Source organism: Myotis myotis, unplaced genomic scaffold (assembly GCF_014108235.1).
Source record: "Myotis myotis isolate mMyoMyo1 unplaced genomic scaffold, mMyoMyo1.p scaffold_m19_p_20, whole genome shotgun sequence".
Lineage (NCBI taxonomy): Eukaryota > Metazoa > Chordata > Mammalia > Chiroptera > Vespertilionidae > Myotis > Myotis myotis.
The window spans coordinates 3,977,688-3,995,847 of record NW_023416325.1 but is presented as its reverse complement, the minus strand read 5'-3'; the positions used below and the strand labels follow the sequence as shown (position 1 = coordinate 3,995,847).

At 51.7% G+C, this 18,160-nt stretch overlaps 1 protein-coding gene across 5 annotated transcripts in view; it reads right to left on the bottom strand.

Annotated features, from left to right (window-relative positions):
- The window catches only part of WSCD2 (WSC domain containing 2), a 68,468-nt gene extending 50,717 nt beyond the window's left edge, over positions 1–17,751 (bottom strand). For 2 of the 5 annotated variants that reach the window (XM_036354135.1, XM_036354134.1), the window contains exon 1: positions 17,093–17,750. The gene's annotated coding sequence lies outside the window, so the exon portion shown is untranslated. Of the gene's footprint in view, positions 1–11,000; positions 11,080–16,979 lie in introns of all 5 variants that reach the window. The other 3 variants (XM_036354137.1, XM_036354138.1, XM_036354136.1) reach the window with 3 other exon arrangements.
- Positions 17,752–18,160: the final 409 nt, after the last annotated feature.

Here is an 18,160-nt window from a genome sequence, read left to right as displayed (position 1 = left end):
GTGAGCCAATTATATATCTCTATTTCTCTCGCTCTTTCCCCGCCCCTCCATCTCTATCTGTGTGTGTGTGTGTGTGTGTGTGTGTGTGTCTTGGTTCTGAGTCTCTGGAGCACCCTGACTCATGCAACCATTCTGCAGGCAGCAGGCTGGGACTCAAGGTATATCTGACATCCAGGCAACATAAATGCCTTTTCACAGAGCGATCCAGACTTCGCCACCCTGCCGGTATACACATAGTCATAGTATTCCACCAGGCACTTTTATGAGGTTCAGATATCAGCTTTTCTTAAAATGTCAATAGTTATGTAATTATTTTAATGGGAATAGTGAGAAAGATTATAAGTGAACATCGAGCCTTGATTTTACATGTATTATCACTTAGGGTGAAGCTGAGCAAAACAGTGAGTTGATGTAAGACCCACTTAAAAGGCAAACATGCAGCCCTGGGAACATTCTTAAAGGGAGACGAAGACATGCGGGAGGTTGGAAACATCGTTATTTTCCAAAAAAGAGACGTTAATGGGGGGGATTTCAGGTGACTGGGAATGGCAATGGGAGGGTATTTTTCCTTTGAGAAGCCTCCGAGAGTCCTTTGGTGGTGAGCAGAATAATGCTCCTCCCTCCAAAGGTGTCTACTACGTTCTAATCCTCAGAACCTGCGAGAATGTTCGCTTCCACACAAAAGGACTTGGCAGGTGGATTCAGTTTAGAGATGGGGAGGTGGTCCTGGATTACCCAGGGGGTGCAATGCCATCACAGGCATCCTAACGAGGAGGAAGGCAGGGAAGGCAGAGTGAGAGAAGATGGGACAGAGCAGCAGAGAGGAGCTTGATAGACTTGCTGGCTTTGAAGATGGAAGGGGCCATGAGCCAAGGAATGTGGGCAGCTTCCAGAAGCTGGAAAAGGCAAGGAAAGGATTTTCCCATAGGGCCTCACGAGGGAACTCAGCTGGGCAGACACCTTGATTTTAGCCCAGGGAGACCCACTTGGGACTTCTGACGTTCAGCACTTTAGAGAATAAATGTGTGCAATTTGTTACAGCAGCAATGGGGAACTAATACACCCTTCAGCACCTCTAAGGGGCCGTTTAGGCACTCTGAGGACACACGGAGCCCTCGCTTGCACTGCCTCTGCCTTCCCTCCTTCATTAGCAATGAGGAGGCCTTCAACCTATTGCTACAACGGTGTGCTGAGCATCACCCTTTAGCCAGAACCGAGGCAGGTGGTAGCATCACCTGTATTCCACCTGCCCCTTGACACCTACTCCTTCCTTCTCCTCCGTGCTCTCTGTTGGGGGGGGGGGTGGTCTGCATGGACCACAACAACAGGTTCTCTGACTTCCACTTGAATTTGGCCAATAGGAGGAGCCAATAGGAGGCACCAGTAGGAGATGTGAAGGTGGGGAGAGAATGGTCAGGGCATGCCTTCCCCCAGCACCTCTCTCTGTGGGGCCACCAGGGTGGGCAGGGCCCTTCAACTAAAGACGGCAGCTCCTAAAGATGGCCTCTCCAAACACTCCTTTCTCCAGGTTCTTGTTGCTGCTCCTGCCCTTTGCCTTCTCAGGACTAAGGGCGGTAACAGCTCCCCTCCACCAGCAACCTCGAGCGCTTCACAGTCCCTTGCGATTTCCCCACATCACCCCCCCCCCCCCCAGTATTAAACTCGCACCCGCTGCCCAAGGTCAGTCAGTCATCGCTTCCTGCCAGGCTCCCAACTAATGCCACGTGATGCAAACGCGACCCAGACACGTTAAGTCACTTGTTCAGCCTGCATCTCTCCAGCACCCTCGGCCAGAGGCTGCCAGCCTGGCCCCCGGGCTGTGGTCTATAGTGAGCCGAAGGAAAGATTGCCGTTACTTATTTTTCTATTTGAATTCATTGCCAACAGTTAATGATGTGGAACTTTTTATGATAAACCCAGAGTTCCTGCTTCTCGTCAAAGATAAAATGGACCAGCACTGTTCTAAGTGCTTCTCTGTGTTAACTCACTGAATCTTCACCATCACCCCACACGGTAAGTGCTAGCACTAACTCGGTTGTCAATACGGGGAAACTGAGGCACGGAGGGAAAACTGCTTGTCTGAGGTTACTCGGCTCTGACCTAGCTCGGCGATTGGCACTGGTAAACCGAGCCCTTGGAGGTGGCACGGGCTCCCTGCTTGCCCAGGTCTGTGACAAACCTGCCTTCGGTCACCTGCCTGGCTCCTGGGGACTGGAGTTTGCAACTCCCTCCCCTGAGCTCTTCTCTGTCTCCAGGGGAGGAAACCCTACGCCCTCTCCTGGGGCTCCTGGGACGGGCCTGGCTCCTTCCTGAGAGGCATCTTCACCCGAGAGCAGGCTCAGCCACCGAGAGGGGCACTGGTTCCCCTCCACAGTGCGCTCACTCTGACATGCTCTTCCCACAGCTCAGTTACAGGGCAGCCGGCGGTGCCACCCTGATCCTGTCTCTCCAGCCACACTGGGGATTGCTGATCGCATGCCTGGCTGGGGCCGGTGGGAGCCCGGGGCTCACATCCCTGTGCCATGAACACAGAGCCCTTGTTCTCCTGGCCCCCACCCTGCCCCGCTCACGTTGGACCCTTGCCTCGGTTTGCCCGCGTTGGGCCTCTAATTTTATCCTTCCTTGGGCACTGCCCCTGATCAGACCGCCAACGGGGAAAACAAGCCACGAAGAGGCACTTTCTAAAACATCTCTGAAATCAGAGCTGGCCCGGCCTCGTTCTCCCCGCCTGTAGCCTTCGCAATGGGCGGTTTGGCTGGGTTCTGTTTCCTCTCTCTCTCTCTCTCTCCCTCTCCCTCTGCTCTTCCTCCCGTTTCTGCCTCTGAGCATCCCGGGGGAGGAGAGTTCAGCTAAATGCCCTCATTGTGAGGGTAACTGAAGCATCTCAGACGCCTCCAGACGGTTCCAGGAGGGCAGTGACGTTGGGGAAGGGGACCGATAGCCCCTTATCACACAGTGGCTCTCCCATCTGGCCCTGGGGTGGGCAGGGGAGGGCGTGGAGAGGATGAAAGAAACCACTAGAAAGAACTGGCTGGATCTCTGGGGAGGCCAACGCAATTTCTAGAAAAAAAGAAAAGAAAAAAATGAGAAATGTTATCTGACCAAAGAGAGCAATTAATTGGCCATTAGGCTGTGGAGTAGGATTTCATCTCCAATACTGCCGGAGTTTGGAAAGAGAACTGGATTAGTCCCAGGGAGAACCACAATGGAGTCCCCCGTCCCCAGGGGTCACTAAATATTTATGCGGTACCTTTGTGGGCAAGGCATTCTGGGAAATGCCTGGGAGGGCCACTTGGCTGGGGGCACCGGGGAGAATGAGGCCAAGATTCTAATCTTGACTTTGATTCTAACTGGCTATGGACCTTGGCAAGTCCCTTTCCCTCTGGGCACCAATTTCCCCCGATGGAAACTGAGAGGGTGGTTCCAAATGATCTTAGCTCACCCACCTTTGATCAAGAAACTCTAAAAAAAGAGTTCTGGAGATGAATGGCAATCATGGTAGCAGAAAATTATGAGTGTATTTAATACTACCGAACCATACACTTAAAAACGGTTAAGACGGCAACTTTTATGTTGCATGTATTTTACCAAGATAAAAAAATTTTGAGAAAAATAAAGGTAAAAAGGTCTTTAAAAAGCTGATTTCGTGTCCACTGTACAAACAAGGTAGCAGAAAAATACGGCAGTTCCTGCCTTAAAGGAAGCATTTCTAAAAACATTTTTTTAAAAAATTGATTTTAGAGAGAGGAAGGGAAGGAGAGAGAGAATGAAACATTAATGAGAGAGAGAAACATCGATCGGTTGCTTCCCACATGCACCCTGACTGGGGATTGAACTCACAAGCTGGGCATGTGCCCTGACCAGGAATCACACCTGCCACTCTTTGGTGCACAGGACGGCGCTCCAACCAACTGAGCCACACCGGCCAGGACTACAAATGTTTTAAAAAATAAATGAATGAACAAAGTTCATCATCAAAGAGTTAATAATCCAGAACCATTAACTACACTTCCAGAAGCCCCTGCAAGACCCCAACCCCAGACCACCCTGACTCGCACTCCAAGGGCCTATGAAAACCATGGCACTTGCCTCTCCAGTTAGGGCCTGGCTTCCAGAGCAGGGCCCCGGCCCACCCTTCCGTCTGCAGAGAGAACAACTGTGGCCGTCAGTCCAATAACCTCATTGTTCGGGGCCTAGAGGCCAGCCCACCCTGGGCCTGGCACCCAGCTGCCCCCCTTTGGAGCCCCAGGTCCCCATTCTTCTCGGGGCCCAGCCTGTTATCTGACCCTCCATCCAGGACAGCTTATCTCCCGGCTTTCAGTCGCCTGCACAACTAGAAACCCGAAAATGTTTCTCGGGTTTTATTTTTCTCTTTCTTATTTTCTTCTGGGGCAATCAAGCCTCCATCTTTATCACATTCTGAAAGGAGAAGCTAACCGTGTCCTCCGGCCCGGTGGCCGCAGTGCCCAGCCACAGCGGCTGGGGCTGTTTGTGCGCCTGCACGTATGGATCCCTAAGGAGGGCTTACAGAACAGAGGGGCCACAGCCCTGCTCTTTCAAGGTGAGAATAACTTGGCTTAAGACAGGATGGCCGAGAATGCTCTGTGCATAAGACTGAGCGATATGGTGCAGGTGGGGTCCCCACAAAGGTAAGTATCTGGGGGTGGGGACACAGGAGATCCTTTCATGGGGCCCATGACCCATATACAAAAGAAAACAAAACAAAATGTCCAGTTTGATGAATTACTGCACAATGAGCATGCGCCCATGGAACCACCTTCCAGGGCAAGGAACAGAACGTGGCCAGCTCCCCAGAGCGCCTTCTGTGCTCCTTCCCCGGCCGAGGTAACCGCCATCCTGACCGCCAAGGCCATCCCTCCCTGTTTTTCTTCCTAACGCTCCCACCTAAGCGTGCGTGCATCCCTAAACACTCTAGTGTGGCTTCTATTTTGAGCTTTTTGTAATTGACATTACATACAGCATAGGCTCTTTGGTGTCTGGCTTTTGTGCTCGGCATTTGCTTTGCACGAGCCATCCTTTTGTGGCACGTGGCTGTAGCCTGTTCATTTTCCAGGCTGTGTGCTATTCCATGGCATGATGGAACCGCACATGTCTGCTACACCACGATGGATATCTGGTACTCAGCTGCCCCACCTCGAAGTTTTTCACTGTCACGACATATACATCTCCTTTCCATATCCTTTGCGTCTCTACCTCAAAGTGGAATAGTGTCGTGCTGCTTTAGTAAATATGGCCAGGTGGTTTTCCAAAACAGCTGTACTAATGCACACTCCTGCCAGCAGTGTACGAAGTTCTTCGAGCCTCCTTTTACATTTAGGTGAATAACCACATCTTTGTGCTGTATGCATGTGGCAGGCTTAGAGTATGAGCACAGGAAGGGAGCTAAATGGTCCCCCGGCCCGCTCAAATTGACAGGCTGGTAGAAGACACACAGGTGAGCGAAATCATCGCAACGGCGCTGTAATCACAACCCCTGAAGGAATGATGTGGAGCTTGGAGAGTTCATGGCAGGGAGATCTGACCTGGTGCAGGGGAGCTCCAGAGGAATTCTTAGAAGCGATGCTTCACTCAAGACTGGAAGGAGCTTTACCAAGTAAAGGTGGAGAGGGAAGTGTTCTGAGCAGATACACAGCATGTGCAAAGGCCCTGAGGTGGAAGGAAGCAAGGTGAGTTTACGGAGCTGAGGGAAAAAGGCCCAGAGAGGTCAGGAAAGCCACCTGAGGTGACACAGCAAGTTAGTAGCAGAGCTGGGTCTAGGACTCCACTGCTAAGGGATCCTGGGTACCCATGGGTTTGTGTGGATGCGAGTGATTCCCTTAGAAGATAGGGCCCTTCACAAGGGGCAGGACCTCTGGGGTCAGGTATGCTGGGGTTCAAACCTTGGCTCTGCCACGTCCTAGCTGTGTGACCTTGGCAGATCCCTTCACTACTCAGTCTATTTCCTCATCTGTAAGAAAAAGAAGACAGTGATCATAAAACCACTACCCTCAGGGCCCACCTGAGTAGAAAAGGGGGCGGTGCTTGCAAAGGGCCTGGCAGGAAGTGAGTGCTCAGTACCTATAAGGAGCCTGAGCATCAATCTCCCTCTCCCCAGGCTGCTCGGGTTGAAGTTTTATAGGAGCTTTGCTGAGTGCAAACTATGTGCCCAATACCTCCTGATAAGGCAGGAGCAATGAGGACCCCATGCTGCAGATGAGAATACTGAGGCTCAGAGAGGCAACGTGACTTGCCCTTAGTCACACAGCAGCGAGTGGGAGAGCCAGGAGCAAACCCTCACGTGGAGGGATGGTGGCTGAATTACCTTCTCAGCCTTTGCAGAGCAAGTTTTATCCCAGGAAACCAGGAGTGTGAAGCAGGAAATCAGAGAGAACATTAATAATCTCAGGCAGCGAAATGAACTGCTTTGAAGCAGCCGTTCTCGCTGAATCCCATCCACGGGGCCTGTTAAAAACGCTGTGGCTCAGAGTTAAAAGGTCTTCCCGTGGCCCTCCAAGGGGGTGCTGAAAGCACACAGCACATGACTCTGGTTTCTAGAACAATGGCCCGGGTGTCTCCGAGGTCATCCGCAACACGAGGTCTCTGCTGTTCAGACAGAACCGGCTCTGTGTCCCCCATGCTGGCAAGACCTGCCCTGACAACATGGTCCAAGTCCAACTGAGCCACAGACAGGCTTGCTTGGTCTGTCCTGAGTTTTAAAATTGCTTGAATTGGTGGCCAACATTTACAATCAAGGGGACTTTGCAAAAAAATAAAAAATAAAAAAAGGACCAAAAAACTTGGAATGCAATTCTCTTGGAAAAAAACAAGAGATATGGTCACCCTGGGCTTGCATTTCCTCAGAGCGACAGTGGGCTGGGGGTTGGAGCAGGATCCCCCCTTCTATACCCTAACAAGGCCCCTGGTCTCTGGTTCACTACTGCCCCTCTGCTCTGTCTCCCTTCTAGGGGACCCGTCCGGTTTTGCATTCCTCTCTGCATCCTCTGAGCCATCACAGCTTTTAGCTGGTGAAGTGACCCACGAGGTGGGGCTTATTAAGGGACAGTGGCTTTCAGCATCCGAAGCCGGAGGGGAAGGGGCAGGTCCAAGGCTCACAGGCAACAGTGTGATGTCCAGGCTGAGTCTTCTGGTTGTGTCTCCCGTGGCCCTGAATACTTGCAGAGCCCCTGCCTGGCCTATATTATCACCACGCCAAGAATCATCATTGCAGCAGTAATACCCGGTGGCACTCACTGAGGACATGGCATGCTGGGGTCGGGGCTAAGGACCTTGCATGCCTGAGCTCATTTCATCCTCATGACCACCCTCTGAGGTGAGGATGAGACAGCCTGCTGGTCTATTGCTTTAGTCTGACCAGCATTCACTTCCCTCCTCTTCGGTTCTCTGGGTCCTGATTTTCCTTTGGGAATCCATCCCTCTCCCGCTACTGGTCTTTGTGACTCAGGAAGCAGAAAAGGGCAATTCCCACCCCCACCACCACCCCCCAACAAGGCTCCAGGGTTGGTCCCATGACCTCAATCTGGCCGAGCAACATAGAACATTTCCCTGGCTACGGTGATTGGTTCTAGGAGGCCCAGGGTCCCAATTCTAGGACTGGATGGAACAGAGCTTGCAGCTGGCTCAATGCAGGCATGGAGCTGCTGATGGGCATTTGTGTCCAGGAGAAGAGACCCAGAGCCAATCTCAGAAGGAAGCCACAGAGAAAAGGAGAGCAAAAGAATTCAGAGGGAGGGAGGAAGAGAGAAAGAGAAAGCTGTAACACTGTCAAGCTCCTGGATCCAGCCAAGCCTGAAGCTGGACGCTACTTACATGAGCCAATATATTCCATTCTATGTCTGACAATACAAGTATATTGATATATTTAAGTTGGACTTTCTGTCTCCTAGAGCCAAAAGAATCCTGATGAATATAAATACTACCATTATTTCCATTTTACATGAGTAACTGGAGGCTAAGGAGACTGAGGTAAATTACCAAGGCCACAACAGTTGTGAATTGGTAGCACTTGGATTTGAGTGCTACCTAAAGCCAGTAGGTCAGAAATCCTGGTCTCTTATAGGCCTGTCCCTCTTCCTCTACCAGCTGAGAATTGGGGGATTTTAGAAACAGCATATGTTCAGAGCCACTGGTATATTGTGGTGTGGTGTGTTGGCGGGGGTGGGAGTGGGGTGAAGTGGGGCGCAGGAGGGGAGGGACCAGGAAGAGATTAGAGGAGGCTGCATGGAGACGAAATATATAATTATTATTTAAATCAGTTCTGATGCCATAAGGAGAAAAATCAAAGCTTTCTGTGGCATTTCCCCAGTGCCATTTTTATTATCTTATCAAACATGGCTGGCATTTGTTTTACAAAAAAAACCTCCTTCAATTAAAAAAAAAATGTCTCTAATAAAAGTTAAAATAGCCCACAAGCCATCGGGTGACAATGGAAGGAAGACGGGCATTTCAGCAACTTAAAGCAGATTAAAAAACTAATTTGTTGACTCTCTTTTCGAAAGCTCACCTCTCCCTTGGAAGGCTGTGTGTTTTGCATAATGAGCCTGAAATCCTGAAATCGCTGATGCCTGCTCGGGCTCCCTCTTTGTTGGGATTTCAATGGGCTCCCACCTCACGTGGGGGCGAGATTTCTTCTTGTTGCTCTGGCCAGGGTTTAATGGAATCAGTTCACTCCCTGTACTTAAAATCTTTATAAAGCTTTTCCTGATGCTGGGAGGATAAAGAGCAGAATATTTATGGGGCCCATAAGGCCCTGAGATTTATCTGCTTTCATTGTGGACGAGTTCCTCCCCACCCCAAAGATCTAGTGTCCATGTCCTCGGTTCATGCCACTCGCCTTCCCACCCCAGGACCTTTGCACGTGCTATTTCCTCTGTTTTCCCATCCCTCTGCACCTGGTTAACCCTAATCATCCTTCAGAGTCCAGCTCACTTTTCCCTTTCTTGGGAAGCCTTCCTTTTAAATGCTCTAATTTGTGCCTCTCCTTTCTCCAGAGTCAGATACTTTCCTTCCTGACAGTTACTTTGAGTTGTAATTACATGACACTTCCCAGAGTTCTCTCCAGACTGGTTTCTACAGGTGAATTATGGAAGCAAATGTCACGAGCCAGAGGCCAGGCACAGACAGAAGGTTTGATTTTCAGTAGTAGCTTTAGCTCCCATGCAGCTGGCCTCATTTTACAGATGTGAACACTGAGGCCAGAGACTGTGCCATTGGCTGTTGTTAAGTTGCTAACATTGGAACCCATTGTCTGATTGCAAAGAATGCTTATTTCTTGAGGGCCTGCCATGTGTCAGATACTCTTTCAGGTGCAGAAAGATGACACTTACTCAACACTGTGAAAAATGAAGAAGAGTTCCAGGTAAGTGCATTTTCCAGACACCGAGGCATCACGCACTGAAATAGTTACCCATGGGATCAAAATATTTTATACAGTCAACTATTCTTTGCCCTTTCCCCTGCCTACTCAGTGGGAATTAACTGTTTCTTGGGGCCATCACAGCAGCCAGCAACATTTTTGTTGCTCTATAACATAGCACATTGATTGCATAATGGTATTCTTGCCTTATCGACGGTTTTACTTTCCACGATTTCAGTTATCTGTAGTCAACTGAGGCCCAAAAACATTAAATGGAAAATTCCAGAAAGAAACAATTCATATGTTTTAAACTGCTCACCATTCTGAGTCACACGAGATCTCGCACCACCCTGCTCCATCCAGCATGCTCTATGTGCTCTCTGCCCGTGAGTAGCTTAGTAGCTGTCTGCATTCTCAGATCGACTGTCGAGGTATCACAGTGCCTTTCTTTTACTTAATAATGCCCCCAAAGCACAAGGATGGTGATGCCGGCAATTCGGATATGCCAAAGAGAAGCCATAAAGGATGTCCTTTAAGTGAAAAGTTCTCTATTTAATAAAGTAAGAAAAAAAAATCCAATACTGAGGTTGCTGGGGTCTACAGTTAAGAATGCATCTTCTATCTGTGAAATTGCCTAATAAATAAGTTAAACTTGATTGCAGGAATGTATTATGGGGAAAAACAGATATTATAGGGTTCGGTCCTATCCGCGGTTTCAGGCATCCCCTGCGGACAAGGCTACTGTTCACTGTTCTCTGATTGGTGACCTTGTTCTATAACATTGAGATGAGCATAAGCTGAAGCTACTGAGATGATGAGGTCATTTGACTCCTGCATTAAATCCCGCCCCCCAACTGGGATCCTTTCATTTCCACGTTTCTTCTTTTTATGATCTCTTCACCTGTGCCCTCGTTCTCTGGCTGCTGTCACTGTGCTTTCTCTACCATCCTACACATGTTAATTTGTCTAATTTGCTCCTTCTATAGGCTGTAAGGCCGGGTAACCAGGTCGCTGAGCTTGTCGGGATGGTGTGCGAAATGAGAGTAAAGAGGCTCCAAGTGGAGAAATGTTGGCTCTTTTCTGATATGGACTCTGTGGTGATTCAATGGGATGACTTTCTCTTCCTGCTTCACAGGGAGTTGAGTTTCTAGGACAGCAGTTCTCAACCTGTGGGTTGCGACCCCTTTGGCGGTCGAACGTCCCTTTCACGGGGGTCGCCTAAGACCATCCTGCATATCAGATATTTACATGACGATTCATAACAGTAGCAACATTACAGTTATGAAGTAGCAACGAAAAGAATTTTATGGTTGGGTCACAACATGAGGAACTGTATGTAAAGGGCCAGAAGGTTGAGAACCACTGTTCTAGGACAAACAGGGATGTCTCTTCCCTTCTCTGGGCCTCCATCTCCCCATTGAAGAATTCTCCCAGCTCCCAAAGTCTCTGGAGCTGCTGACCCTCTGGAGGCCCCGCCTGTGGATAGATGTGAGCCTGATCCAGGGTCACTGACCTGTGGACATTGATTTCTGGCCTCCTCTCTTTTCGCTAAGGCCCAGGACCCCAGCTGGGCTTTTTAGCTCAGAAGTCAGCACATTTTTCCTAGGAAGAGCAGGATAGTAAATACCTTAGGCTTTGCTGGCCACATGGTCTCTGTCACAGCTTCACGACTCTGCAGTTGCAGCTGCAAAACAGCCACAGACAATCTGTAAACGAAAGGGTGTAGCTGTGTCCCAATAAAACTTTACTGACAAAGACAGGAAAGGGGCCGGATTTGGCCTGGGGGCCCGAGCTCGTCAAGCACTGCCCGAAAGCATTCCAAGCTGCGTCCAACCCTCCTCTTGGGCCAGGGCAACCAACGTTCACTGGTTCCCACGGGACTCTCCTGGTTTGAGCACTAAAATGTGCGTTTGGGAAATCTGTCCGTTTCAGACAAAGCAGGATGGCTGGTCTCCCTGTCTGTGATCCCGTGGCCTCTGGTTTCTTCCATCTCGACGGTGCTCTGGCTGTGACATTCAACCGTCTCCTCCTTAAGAAGGAAAAGGAGGAGAAAGAACAGGAGGAAGGGCTCCTGTTTCCGATGTGCCGGGCACTATGTGAAGGGCCCTGTCCACATGACCACCTTTGATCCTCACAACAACCTGGCTGGGGTGCGGTGGCTGGAGATGGCCACAGGGAGGGGCCAGGCTGGGCTGGATCTCGGTCCAATCTGCCTCCAGAACCCAGGTTCTCCTGCTTCCCCTCCGGACTGTAAGCTCCTTGAAGACAGAACTGGGGTCTCCCATCTCTGCATCTTCAGTGCCCACACAGACTATGACACTTAGAAGATTCTGAGCGAATACTAAGTGTCAGCAAATACTGATGCGCAAGAATAAAAGAATGAATGAATGAGCAAATGCCCCCATACTCCCCCCCCACACACACACACACATACCCAAATAGGCACTTTCCACTTCTATGAAAGATTCATTCCTGCCTATGTTACCTCCAGGAGAGTGAAGGGGGAAATGCTGAATGGATGCTAGGATGTCAGTATGTCAAACGTGCCTGCTGGCACCGAGGAGGCAGTGTGACATCATGGTTAAAAACATGGTCTCTGACATCAGATGATCTGGGCGCAAATCCCAAGTGTGCCTCTTCCAGGCTGTGGGACCCATGCAAGCCAACTCCCCTCTCTGAGCCTCACAGATTATAATGGAAGATTATAAAAGAAACTGTCTTGTAGACAAGAAACTGCCTGTTGTAATAGATAAGACATATATGAAGCCTCTGGCTTGGGGTATGGTATCTGGTGAACACTCCACAAACACCTATCATTATTATTACTATTGTATTATTACTGCTAATGTTGAGATGAGCAGAAAGCGAGGTAGGAATAGGACATCCATAGTGAGAAGTACAGGTATTCATATGCAGTTCTGAGTGAGTACCAGGCGTCAAACCGGACAAGGAAACACAGACTGCTTGTAACTCATTGGTTAGCTACAACCACACTAATGCTGCGTAACAAACACCACCACACCCCAGCGACGTGCAGTGAGACATTTATTTAGCTACCCAGATAGTGGCTGACCTAGGCTCTTCACTGAGGTGTGGGCTCAGGGAGGCTGGACATGAGTTCATTCTGGGGCCAGGCTGCGGGGGCAGTGGCCACCTTGGGGGAGCTCTTCTCCCAGTCATGGCAGAAACACGCAAGGCTCTGAGTCCTCGGCTAGGAACAAACACGCTGTCACATCCGCCTCACCCGAATGGCCAAAGCTGGTCACGTGGCTGGACCCAAACAAAGGACCAGGAACAGAAACCCCGTCTGTCCCTTGAGTGGGAGGAATGACGATGTTGCGTGGCTGAGGGCATGAACACCGGGAAGAAGGAGGAATTAGAGCCTTTGATGCATGTACCCCGATAACCAAACAGCAGCCACACCCTGCCTCACACTGCCTTGCCCGGCTTCCTCTTCAGCCCCTGCCTCATCAGCTCTTGGTCAAAATCTGTAGGCCGTGGGGACCCTAGCCTCACCTTCCCAACATCTGGACCTGCTCCAGGGAGCCATTCATCTCGGGCAACTTCTTTCCTCACTTGATTTGTTTATTTAAGGAAAACAAGTTGCTCCTAATTAGAAACACTGCTGTCGAGATGCGCGGCCCATCCCAGGCTGCCGACATGCAGACCTTCTGCCTGATCTGATACCTGCGCTCTTAACATCTGCGAGTTCGCTCAGCAGCACTCCTCGGGTGCAGGCTTCTGGCCACAGCGACTCGGGCTGCTGCGGGGGTTGAGGGAGCCGGGGGCAGGGGAATACAGCGGCTTCGGAGCTAAGGCGCAGAGAAAACGAACACGCAACACCCCGGCGTGCTGCTCAGAGCCGGCCCCGATCGCTGAGCCAACACTCGGAAGGTGCACAGCACGAGCACAGCTCAAACCTGAGGAGCAGGCGGAAGAGTCGTTGTAAAGGTTCGGAAATGTTTTCTGCTTGGAGTCTCAGTTGTGTTTACACCACACACACACACACACACACACACACACACACACACACACACCTTTACGCCCCTATAGATACTCAGATCTGCAGAAACGCACATCTCGGAAACATACACATATACATGAGACATGCACAAAAGTGACATGGCCTGACAGACACGCCAACATGCTCAGAAACACACAATGGACACCCAGAGACATGTGAGGAAGTACAGTGCAACAGCCCAGGTGCACACACACAGAAACATGCTCATACACAAAAGTTACACTGCAACATGCCCAAACACACTTTGAGACACACACAACATTCACATCCACACAGAGACACACTCAAATGTACACTGGAACCAACACACCCAGAGACCAACACCAGGAAACACACACATACACATAGAGATACAACTGAGCATGCAATGCTACACACAGGCACAGACACTCAGCAACACGTGTGAGCACACAGATGCTCAAAAAGTGTACACTGAATACACATATGTGCATACCCACAGAAGCACATGTATACTCAGAGACGCAATCAAATGCACCCTCTAACACTCATAGATGCACATGCCCTGAACATCATACATGCTCACAGAGACAATCACAGAGGTTATACCATGACCAACAGATGCACACACTTACACAGAGACAATCAAGTGTGCAGTGCTATACACACGTACGCACACAGAGACATGCACAATGTACACTGGAAACCATGTAGACAGATAAGCCTGTGAGTGCATACCACAGCTCACACTCACATAATCAGTGCACACACATGTACACTCACAAGCGCCCACATGGACATGTGCAGACAGCATGGACAGCTAGCAGAGCGTGCACCAGGCAGACCTGCACAGCTTCTCAAACACAAGTATTACCGCACAGACCCACACAGTACATGCATGCAGCTGTGTGGCCATGCACCTGCCCAGTCACAGAGACACATCCAACTCACATACAAACAACTGCTTAACACTCACAAGTGCACATGCACCCTGCACTTGTGCTGACTCACACAGGCACGCGTTCTCTTGTGGGCATGCACACGCACACGTACTCAACCCATGTTTATGCGATCTCCTAAATACACACTCATATTGACACTGTTCTCACATATGTTCACATACACTAAGGTTTTTATGTCAACCATACTCACAATGAGCAAATGTGCCCCAAATCTGCATGAGAATATACACATGTGTCTACACACACACTTACATCCTACTCCACCAGGAAAGCAAACTGTTGATTTTTTCAGGCAAGCCCACAGGCTGAGCTAGCCCACGGCGGCACTGCTGCTGCCCAGTCCCTACTGCACGCCCATGAACTCACTCGTCAGCAGAGATGAAGTCTGCCTTCCCACGGTGATTTCCGCCTGGACCCTGGGGAACCCTAGTTTGAGGAGGGACAGATGCCCCAAGCCTCAGAACCGCTCAGCACGAAATAAGACTGACAAATCTTCTGCCTTCCCCCCACAATCTCAGCAACTCCCCGTCCCCTGCCTACACACACACACACACACACACACACACACACACACACAAGGCACTTTCCCCAGCATGGCTGTTCCTACAGGGAACAGCAGCCTCACCAGCTCAGACAGCCTCAGCAGACAGTGCCTGACACCCAGGCACACCTACTAACTTCTCTGCCCTGGGTCCCTACATAGCTTCTAAGTTGAAGCCATGGAGACAGCTTACCTCCACCTCCTGTTGTCATGGTGACAGCAGCTGGATGCCTCAATTCCTCCCCAGATGGCCCTGGGTTCCCCACTAGGAGCTGCTGGTCCAGCCATGCTTTTATGAGGCAGCAGCGAAGGGGTGGGGACTGCAGGTGCCAGGTGATTGCAGAGGACAAGGGCCCTGCCCCCCCGCCAAGGATCACCTGGTGCGATAGGGCCAGCCCCTGGGGGGAAATAGCAGCCGGATGCCCACACACAGGACCTGAAAACAGGGCGCTCTGCTGCTTTGTGTGTGGAGCTCCACTCCAGTCTCCGCTCCATACACGGCTTACATGCACCATCTCAGTTAGTCCTCCCAACAGCCTTCTGGAGCCGGAACTATGAGCTCCCCATTTACAGTGGAGGGAGTGAGGTTTGGAGGGTGGAAAGTTGGTTAAACACAGAGGTGTCCAAGTCCCAAGCCTCTTAAATTATACCAACTCTTGGGATTTTGAAAATCTCACCTGTGATAATTGCTCAGGGTCATAGAGTGCCTGAACTGGGACTTCTGAGGATACATGAGATCTTTTCCTTTTACAGAAGCAGCTACAGGGGCCCAGAGAGGTCTAGCGATTTTCCCAAAGTCACACAGCAATTGAGGGCAGACTTGAAACTGAACCAGAGATGGAGTTCCTGACCCAGAGATGGGGTTGCCCCAAGACATCAAGAACCGGTCTCCGACGCCCTGGAGGAATACCCGGGTCTCAGCAGCCTAGGGAAGCAACTCCTAGGCTGGCCCCAGGTCAGAACCCCAAGCAACGGCAAGAGGTCCTCAGACTCCCACCTCATGCCTCAAACACTTTCCAAGAACCATGCGGCAATGCTATTCCCCAGAGACAGCCTCCCAGCCCCAGCAGGCGATTGCAGGAATATGTCCCACCTTCTGGTCATGGTCAGAAGCGCCTCCACTGCCTGCCTCACTGACCAAACAGTCCATCGAGGGGACCCCAGCCCTAGGCTGGAACCTCAGTGAGGCAGCACAATGCCTTCTAGAGGTCTGTGACCGCAAGGGTGGCTCCAAAATGATCCTTGGAGACTAGGTGGCCTCTTTGAATCATGCTTTTCATTAGGAGGAAAAATAATCTGGCCCAACTCATGAGCTATGTGCTGGCCTCAGCACAGCCTCTAGGGACATGAAGTGTGGGGGGACCACCCACATCCTCAGAGCTGGGGATGAGCATGCCAGGAGTCCTTAGACAACTGTCCATTCCAGCTCCTTTTTTTTTTGCAAAAAAGTTTGCACCTCCCCAAGCTCCAATCTGAATGGTCTCATTGAATGGCCCAGGAAACTTGCCCCAAATCTTTTGCTCATCTAAGGAGCTGCAAGGAACGGAAGGTGATCCCCGCCTCTCCTAGTGGCTCTGCCAAGGAGGTGAGTCCTCTCCTGGGATGACACTCGGGGCTTGGATGGAGGTGATCTGACTGAACTGAATGGATCCCCCTGCCCTTCAGTTCCCTCTCCCTCTCCTTACACACACACACACACACACACACATACACACACACACCCCAGAATGGACACAGGCAAGCCTGCAAAGCCCTGGACACAAAGCCCATCACCTGGGCAGCCTGGACGCTGGCTCAGATAACAAGGAGCCTCCTCCACCAGAGTATCATCCCCAACGAATACCTTTAAAGCCAACTGGAAAATATGACCAGTGCTTCCTCCCTCAGAACTCAGAACTGCCCAAGAAGGGGGTGGGTGACTCATGAATCAAATGAAAAGGGCTGCCTTCCTCCTGGCCCAGCTCAGCGGGAGAAGCCCTTGAGTGCCTGCCTTTGGGGACCCGCAGGATGTCCAGGGAAAGGCTGCCTGGCTGAGCCAGAATGTCCCACCCTCTGCCAGAGGAGAGAAAGTTTGTCATTTACCCGGAGCTGGGCTGTCACCGCTCTGGGTTCTTTACTCACCTGGCTCTGGGCGCTGAACCCCCAGCCTGCGGAGAAGCGGCTGGAACTGGAAGCTGGATCATTTTGCAGAAGCTCCCCACCCTCTTCCCCTCTTCGGGGCCCTCAGCCCTTACCTGCGGGGGTGTCAGCCACTTGCAAACTCTGCCAGCGGAGCCCAGCAGGCGCCTGGGGTCTCTCTCGGAGACTCCCGCGTCCCGCTTGGCGTGCCCGCTCTGTGGGCGCCTTCCCAGCTGTCAGCTGCTGCAGTGGCATCAAGGAGATCGGAGTCCAGATCTCCTTCCTCGCGGCCAAGGCTCCTCCAGCCGGGCCCGGGGCTCTTTCTCCAGGGCTGGTGCAAGGGGCATCCTCCGCCTCCAGCGGGAAAGTGAAGTGTGCGTCCTGGCTTGCAGCAGCGGCGACAGCGGTGGCCGGGGACCAGGAGGGGTGGCGACGCCAGCCGGCGAGCTGGGGACGCGGGCGGAGGCGAGAGGAAGTGAAAGCCCGGCTCCTGCGAGCCTGGCGCTCAGGCGGGCGGCACTGCGGGGACCCCGCGCCACCGCGAGGCCCCGCGCACACGCCCGTCCCAGGGATGCCCAGGCCCCGGGCGCGCGGGGCGCGGGGATCGGTTGCCGCTGGACGTGAGATCCAGCCGCCTCGCTTCTCGCTGGCTGCCTCCTTCCAGCCTCGTTCCTCGCTTCCCCGCTCGCCCCGGACTTCACGTCTCCAGCCCCGGCTCCCAGCGCCACTGCCTCCGCGCCAGCAGCGCCTCAGCCCGGCGCGCTCCTCACACGGAGCCACAGCACTGCCTACCGCTTAACTCCTTGCATGCCACCTGGCCCTCCCGCCGCCTCCCGGGTAGCTGGGCAGAGCCAGGGCCAGGCCTGCTGGGGAGCTCGGCAAGGGCCTCCTCCTCCGAGCCTCGGTTTTACTCTTCTGGAAAATGGGCTGCAGAGACCCATGTCCTAGGGTCGTTTGGAAAATTCACCGCGACTATTGTGCCAAATACCAAGATGCCTGGCACTGAGTAAGCACTCCATACAGGCAGAGTATTCACTGCTGCTGCTGTTGTTGTTCAAGAGGCTTAACTGGGTGACTCACAAAGAGTAAACATCCCGATAAAGGGCAGTTTGGTTTCTGGTGTTTAGTTTGTTGTTTTAACAGGCAGTAGGTTTAAGCTGTGTGGCCTCTGGCTGGTCACTTAC